Source organism: Elaeis guineensis, chromosome 4 (genome assembly GCF_000442705.2).
Source record: "Elaeis guineensis isolate ETL-2024a chromosome 4, EG11, whole genome shotgun sequence".
In the NCBI taxonomy this organism is placed as follows: Eukaryota; Viridiplantae; Streptophyta; class Magnoliopsida; order Arecales; family Arecaceae; genus Elaeis; species Elaeis guineensis.
Genome location: NC_025996.2, coordinates 5,484,826 through 5,493,567, shown reverse-complemented (window position 1 = coordinate 5,493,567; position 8,742 = coordinate 5,484,826). Strand labels below are relative to the sequence as shown.

The 8,742-nt window shown below is 40.9% G+C and overlaps 1 non-coding gene across 1 annotated transcript; it reads right to left on the bottom strand.

Moving 5' to 3' along the window:
* Nucleotides 1–8,123: 8,123 nt before the first annotated feature.
* Nucleotides 8,124–8,197, bottom strand: TRNAI-AAU (transfer RNA isoleucine (anticodon AAU)). Its single transcript has one exon. It is a non-coding gene; the product is annotated as a tRNA-Ile (tRNA).
* Nucleotides 8,198–8,742: the final 545 nt, after the last annotated feature.

The following is an 8,742-nucleotide window of genomic DNA, read 5'->3' as shown; positions in this document are numbered from 1 at the left end:
GTTGATAATGGTTTTGATTTTTTCAAAATTTATCTCGATTCCTCGTTGTAAAATAAGAAATCCAAAGAATTTTCTGGAGGTTACCATAAATGTACACTTAGTCGAATTTAATTTCATCTGATGCTATCAGAGTGTGTCGAAAGCTTCCTCCAGATCCCGAACATGATCTGAAGTTTGGAGGCTCTTCACCAGCATGTCATCCACATATACTTTCATGTTCCATCTGATCTGTGTCTTGAAGATCTTGTTGACGAGCCATTGATAGGTAGCATCGGTATTTTTCAGATCGAAAGGCATTACTTTGTAGCAGTATATGCCTTTGTCGGTCACAAAAGCCGTGTGCTCTTCATCTTCTGATGCTATACGGATTTGATTATATCCAATGAAGGCATCCATAAAATTCAGAAGTCGGTGGCTAGAAGTCACATCAATCAATTGATCAATCTTCGGTAACAAAAAATTATCCTTCGGACAAGCTACATTCAGATCGGTATAGTCGATGCAGATCCTCCACTTTTTATTGGCTTTTCTTATCATTACCACATTGGCAAACCAGTCGGGATATGTAGCTTCTCTGATGAAGTCCGCTGCGAGGAGTTTGTCGACTTCTTCATCAATGACTTTTTATCTTTCAGGAGCAAAAGATTGTTTCTTCTATCTCACCGGCTTAACATTGGGGTTGATGTTATTATTTCTGAAAGAATCTCGGGCATGTCGGTGGCCGACCAAGCAAAATATTGGCATTGGCTCTGAGCAATTTTATTAATTATTGCCACTCTGAGTTGGGTAATTGTGATCCAATTTAGACCATTTTTTCGAGATCTTCTTCTTTTAATGGGATGAAAATCAGTTGTTCAGCTGGTTCACCCCTCTCTTGATTTTTTTTTATCCAATTTATCAACAGGCAAAGAGTCTTCAGGTTTATTATTTTGGGTGGAGACAAGGAAGTAACGTCGGATGAGTTGTTGATCTTCACGCATCTCTCCGACTCCATATCTTGTCGAAAATCGGACTAACAAATGGTATGTCAAAACCACTGCTCTTAGAGCATTAAGCACAGGTCATCCGAGTATGACATTATAAGCTGAAGGTACTCGAACCACTATGAACGTTATGAAAACAGTATTCTGTTGTGGTTTGATCTCGATGATTAAGAGGAGAGAACTTTTTTCCTCCACTGTGACAGCATCTCCTATGAAGCCGACCAGTGACGTCGAGACTCTTCTGAGTCGGTCAGTCGGCAGTTGCATTCAAAAGAAAGTCAAATAAAATAAAACATCAGTTGAACTTTCATTATCTACAAAGATTCTTTTTACATCATAGTTTGCTATTATTGTCGAAACAACAACAGCATCATCATGGGGAGTCTGAATTCTCCAAATATCTTCTTCCGAAAAAGTTATTACATTATCGAGTCATCGTCATTTTGCCAACTCTTCTTCGAAAGTTATCTCCCTATCCAGTCATCCGGAGATCATGTTAATCACTCCTGCAGTCGGTTGATTATTATTTACAGCTTTCTCAGTTTGCAGTTGAGGTCGTCGATCAGTAGGAGGTTAAGTCGACGGATCTCTCTGATATTTTTTAAGGTAGCCTCATCGAATCAGGGCTTCTATCTCATCTTTGAACTGGATGTATTGTTCGGTATATTGACCGTGATCACGATAGAACCGACAATACTTTTTTCGATCGTGGTTCCACGATAATGCTTTCATCGATGGGGGGTGTCATAAATATTCCGTTCCTTCGATCTCTATAAGGATCTGCACATGAGGAGCGAAAAAAGAAGTATAGGAGTCATACCCGTCGTAACCCGATCTTGGACTCCATCGTCGGGGTGAAGCTCGCTTATTGGATGGTGGCCGATTTGATTCGATCGGAGCTCCTCCCTTCTTCTGTTTCTTCTTCTTCTGTCTTTTATCTTCTATCTGACGTCGGTCAGAAGCTCCTTCGTTTGTGCGCATATATTTGTATGCATGCTCCAGAAGTTCAGCATAAGTCCGAGGGAGAGTTTTATCTAAAGAATATGTGAATCGAGATCCCTTCAGATTTCTTTTTATGGTCGAGATAGCCATATTTTCATTGAGGTCTTTGACCTCAAGTGTAGCCGCATTAAAATGAGTCACGAAATTCTGAAGTATTTCAGTCTCTCCTTGCTTAATCGAGAAAAGACTATCAGAAGTTCGTGACGACCTTCGACTGGTGCTGAAGTGAGTCACGAAAGGTTGTTCTAGCTATCCAAAAGAATATATACTTTCCGACTGAAGCCCGAAGTATCAAGCTTGAGCAACTTTCCGAAGAATTGTCGGAAAGCCAATGCATAAGAGGATGTCGGTCGCTCTCTGAATCGTCATGAGAGCCTTGTAGCTCTCAAAGTGGTCAATCGGTTCGGTGGATCCGTCGTATAGCTTCACCTGAGGTATTTTGAACCAAGATGGGATCGGTTGGTCCAAGACATGCTGAAAAAGTGGCTGGACGGTGTGGAAGTCGTAGTCGTTGGAGGACTTCTAACCTTCCACTTGAAGCTGAGCGAGTTGGCGATTGATCTCTTGAAATTTACATTCATAATCATCGAATCGTCATTGGAAAACTCCGGAGGTAGAATCACCCGACGAGTTTGAAGGAGACACGGAGGGCGTTCGCGGTCGTTTCCCCTTCCTGATACTATTGAGATGGGAAGGAGAGGGAGAATACTGAGAACGATGAGTGGCACGTCGAGAGTGCCGAGAATATCGTTGTTCGTCTCGATGAAGAAGCCGAGATGATCGTTCTGGAGAAGGAGATGGTGATCGTCGTGGATGACGGCTGCTATACCTGGACGGCACCGATTGTGCCATCGATTGCTCCGTCGGTGGTTGTTACTGTTGGGTTTGTTGCTGTTGGAGGCTTTTAATTGCCTCCGTGAGGACATTCATCTGCTGCATGAGTGCAGCGATCTGGACGTCTGTGGTGATCACAGGACGTAAAGAACTAAGCTCTGCTACTGGAGGAGGGGGAGGAACCTCTTCCTGATAGAAAGAGTGTCTTGTCGATCCGGTTGCAGTAGAATACTGGGTCCTAATTTTCGTCATAGTGAATACAATTGCTGCCCCCCTACCTGGCGCATCAATTTATTGCGGCCAACTCTCCGTCGCCTATTGTCGGGAACGAACACTTGCAAAACAGCATCCACGCAGACCGGATTTGTATCCGACGGAGACCCTCTGATGCCTAAGTCAAAGAGGGAAGTTGGTGAACAGGAGTTGAATGTAAGTAATAGCAGAATTTTGGCCCAGAGTTCGCTTACTAGCCCTGTTTCTCTTAGCCCCTTTTATAAATGAGATTTTCGTAACCGTCGGACGTGGTCTCGTGTTTTATGGCACTAAATCATCGGACTATAATCGCGTAGTGAATCGTTAATTCTCACTGATCGCACCGTGATATGCGGCCGATAACTGTTCGTGATGGTTATGGTATATCTGAATTGACTGGCCGACTATATATCGGTAGAAACTGTGAGCGATCATCAGCTGTTAGTTCTGTTATGCCGACGGTCAAGTCGTCTGTCGTTGATCGATAGTCGGTAGTCGAATATCAGTCGATCGACCGATCTTAATTGGTCAGCCGACAGTAGATCGGCGCAATTAGTTCGGTCGGTTAATGAAGAATCGTAATTGTCTGTTCAACCGATGCATAGTCGGAGTCATAGAGATCAAAGTCAGAGTCGATCGGTTTACCCCAACATATATATATATATATTCCATTACTCAGGTTGTTGCATATTATTATAGCCCAATTAGTTAATTGCGAACGTTAAAAATGCATGCCTGTTTAACGATGGTATATGAGAGGATTGCTTTTATTGGCACAATCTTTACATATTTGTCATGCATATCCTTGGTGCTTAATACACTATTTGAGTTTAATATGCAATTTTTTTTGGTAAAAGAGAAACAAAGCTTCGTTAAGCAAAAGAGAATACGAGGTCCAACACTTTTACTTGTACAGAAGCAAACATAAAACCCCTCAGGTGAGTGAACATACAAAATGAATGCCAAAGTAGAAGAACAAGTAAGTGCACTTGAGGGCACTAACAGAAAACATGCCAAGAGGGAAAACAAGAACATAAGATTTGTACAGTCCTCACTTGAAAAGAGTATCATAACCATAACCCTATTGAAACCATCCCTGATGAGAGTCAGGTGGCAGGTCATTTTTAGAACATTACAGCTGCAATTATCTAACCATGAGCCATTCCAGCAACAGCACCTGGACTTGCAGATTTGGTTGGAGATGAACATAAACCTAGTACAGAATCTTAAACATTGGTACAAATAAAGTGTTATGAACTTTGTACTGGAAATCAATGATGACAGAAGAGAACAAATCTGCTGCAACAGCCATTGATCAAGTGAAAAATTTTGGATGCCGTTCAAATGCAGCAAAGCCTCGAAGACAGCAGTCAAATATATAGAAAATCCACAGTAAAATATCAGATTCTGCAACATAAAATAGTAGAAGAGTAGGATTGGAGGACCTTCTAACTGCAGTGAGGCTCGAGTAGCATAGACATACCCCATGCCATAATGAATCAATGTTAGGCTGAAGTAGCGGCTGCTTCCCCAGGGATTTTGAGTAGATATACACCCCACTTCTAAGGAGGAAATGTGCCTGATATGTTTTAGTTGCAACCTGGTCATAAGAGAAGCATGCAAATCAAATTGAGAGGGGGTTAATAACAGGGGCTATTGGGTCATATCCAGGTGGCTGTCCTTGCAATACAAACGATGAAGATCACTGGTAAATGATAGCCAACCAAGATAATATAGAAGAAGGCCTCGAATGCATAAGATAGACAAGGTTCTGCTTTGATGATGAACCTTTCCTCTGGCACAACCCATGACATATGTGTTAGTGCCAATTGAAACATATACAGTGGGGCAATCAACATGTCCGATATAAGGCCTTAGAGCATCAGTAGTGATGAGAGTTATCCAGAGAAAGGCAAATATATAATTGAAAATGTAACAATGGTTGATGGGGTGTAGTGAATACTTGATCTGATATCTAACCATGTCTACGAAAAGTAATTTGCAAAGCATCAGCAGTCAGAATACTGGCTAACTAAGGATGTAGCCTGTCATCTATGCTGAACAAAAATTCCTCCTGCAAGGCATAGTTTAGCGGCCCAAACGCTGCTTGGTTGCCCTCCCTACAAATATGCCGAACTTGAAAATTAAGGTAAGAATGGGCCCATATTTTGATGTCCTTGAGCCAAGACGAGAGCTGGGTCCTAGCATCAGATATGTTAGTTAACCAAGAAACGACAGTAGCTGAATCATCTTACAACAAAATATGGCTAGGTGTAGATAAGGAAGCAATAGTTAGAAGGATGAGTCAAGCACCAATAAGTTCTGCATGTGGGACGACACAGTAGGATAAGCGCTTGCCACCAGCAAACAATAAATCTCCGTCATGGCTGCAGCAGAGTTGGATTTAACTATTCCATCAAAATTCAAACATAACACTCCAAAAGGAGGAGGTACCCAAGAGGTAAGTTTTGGAGATGCAGGGAGCTGATGACTCGGCAGGGAAGTATCCCTGATCCTTAATTGAGTGTCATGGTGGACAAAAGAATTATATGAAATTTGAGTGAATTTATCTTGATGAAAGCATATACATTGCCTGAGCAGATCATTGGGAGATCTTTGCTGACATCTAAAGATGCGCATACTCTGGGAGTTTCAGATTTGAGCAGCCATATAGGCAGTAAGAGCCCTAGCCTCTTTAATAGCCTTGGTATCAGCTAAAAAAATTTGTAGCTCAGACAAAGAGCGAGGCTTGAATCTAATGATGTTAGCAGCTAGTCGGGTCCAGCATGCATCAGCAAAGGTACAAAGAATAATAATATGCTAATAATTTTTGGAGATGAAGAGAGCTGATGACTCAGCAGGAAAGTATCTCAGTTCCTCGACTGAGTGTCATGGTGGACAAAAGAATTAGATGGTATTTGAGTAAAGTTATCTTGATGAAAGATAATACATTGCCTGAGCAGATCATTGGGAGATCTTTGCTCATATCTAAAGATGCGCATGTTCCGGGAGTCCCAGATTTAAGCAGCCATATAGGCAGTAAAAGCCCAAGCCTCTTTAATAGCCTTGGTATTAGCTAAGAAATTTTGTAGGTTAGACCAAAAGTGAGGTTGAATCTAGTGATGTTAGCAGCAAGTCAGGTCTAGCACGCATCAGCAAAGGTACAAAGACTAATGCTAACGATCCTCAAGATAAATAGGACAAAGGTCACACATAGGGGATGATTGATAAAGAATACCTCGGGAGTTCAATAATTTCTTGCAAGGAAGCCTTGACCATTGTAATTTTCAACTGAAAAATTTAATTCTTATGGGCACCAATAAGCTCCACATTCAACAGAAGTTGGTAGAAACCATAGGAGAAGTAGGAATCTGATGGGTATGAAGGGCATCCTTCATTGAAATTAAAGAGGAGCAAGTGAAACCCCAATCGAGTTGATTTGATGATTGTCCTCGCGCGAGGGGCTAAGTAGATATCAAGGTCATCATTCAACAATGAAAAATCCAGATAAAATATCATAATTCCATCGGGGAACCAGGTGCAATGAAATCATCAACTTTATATTGAGTAAGATCATGTGAGTTGCCACAGAAGAAGGTCATTGGTTGAAAGGAATGTTGCTGATCTAAGGATCAGACAAACATTAATTGAACAGCCATTTCCAATAAGCTAAATAAAATGGTGCTGAATTCTCTTCCCTTGAAGGCATATTTTCCTCCAATTTGGAGAATAATTTTTTGGGGTTTTATAAGATACCCAATTGCTAGAAAACCAACACTTAGTTGAGACCAACTGTACCCACAATGAGTTCGATGTACATTGCTAATTGTCTCTATCAACTTTAATTTTATAAGATAGATTGATTAGTTGATATAATACTAGAGCTCAAATTTTGTTTGATGAAGAAATGCAAAATGGATGAATAAGAGCTGCACATGCTACTAATTAAGCAGTCTAAAGCAAGGGCAGATAAGCTTGGAGAGTATTTGGATCGTGTTCTTTGTAGATACGACAACCAACTGTTTTTTAGTTTCTAAGTTTCAAAAATACCATCCAACATTTTGTAACATGTGCACAAGGATTGTGACATCTAATGGGTTATATATAACTTATATTGTTTTGGAATTTGCTAAGGTACTCCATTATAATATAATGATTTTTAAGATATTATATATTAATTTTTATATATTTTATTTTTTTAAAAAATAATATTTTATTATTATATTTTTTCGTTTCTTCTGTTGCTTATGGCTTTTCCGCACTCAACCTCTTGGAGTGGTGCTACTCGTAGCTTCTTCACAGCCCCCTCGGCGGCTCCTCCGCCACCCCCCCACCACATCGGCAGTTTGCGCCTCCTTGCTCTCGATCCCCACCCCTTCCTCTAGTGTCGCGGCTCCTCTGCGACATCACCCTTTGGTTTCTTCGCAGCTCTCCCCTAACCACAGGTGCTGTGGCTCCTCTGCATACTACATCCCCCCTCCCCCCGACGGCATCGTGACTCCTCTATGCATCGCCTCGCCTTTGTGTAGCCTGCGGCTTCTCCATGGACACTATGGCTCCTCTACGCACCTCTTCTCGAGCGTCGGGCTCCTCTGCATTATCCTCTACGGCCCCCCTCCATCACCTTCGGAGCTTGCGGCTTCTCCATGGTTCACCACACCCCCTATGCATATGGGCACTACAATCGATTGAAATTCGGATGATTCATATTTAATTCAATGATTAAAATTAGATAAATAATAAAAAAATTAAAATATCTTTTGGAGCGTTGTAACAAAACTTATTTATTTTTAATATAATAATAATCTATATTTTTGTTTAATAGATGGTTGAACTGTTATTTTCCTCTTGCACATGGGGAGTTGCCCTGTCCCACAAACTTGTGGCTTACTCTAAACTCCTGAAAAAATTAGATATTTTTCCATTCTGCGTTGCTTGGGGTGGAAATACTGGCTTCCAGATGAATCAGTGAAGTGATCTCATAAAAATTTAGGTTGCTTTTGTTGATTAATAAATTAAAAAATAATTTTTTTTAAAAAATAAAGCGATTAATGGCCCATGCAGGTCTCGAACCTGCGACCTTCGCGTTATTAGCACGACGCTCTAACCAACTGAGCTAATAGGCCGGGCGTTGTCACCGGGGCCAGTCCCATAGATACTTCTGCGACTATTCAAAACGTAAACTTGGTCAAAATGCCCAAGACCATGGCGGTTTATGATAGATCAGCTTTACAACTGCATAATTTTATCATGTTAAAGTAATTCGAGAACTTTACATTAGCTTTGTTACTGCAAGCCCATGCATATTTGGTGATTATATATATTCACTTGATTCTCTTTTCAGTTTCTTTCTTTTTTGATGAGATTCTTTCCAATTTCTTTAACCCTCTCCTATCATGCAGTGCAATATAATTAAAGTAATGCAAACTGTGAGTGACTTCAGCACAAGGCCCTTGAGAAGGTTGGGATTTTGATTTTCTTATGTGGCCCAACATAGTTCACGGATCAATGATGTCAAAGTTTGTGGGTGCTCACCTAAACCCAATGCTCGACGCTAGGGCATACGGAGATATATCGGGTTAGACTGTCTCATCGTAGTCAATGAGAGACAATCTAACAATAAAAATATAATTGCAACTTTTTGAGTACATAGAGAAGTAATTCCAAATGT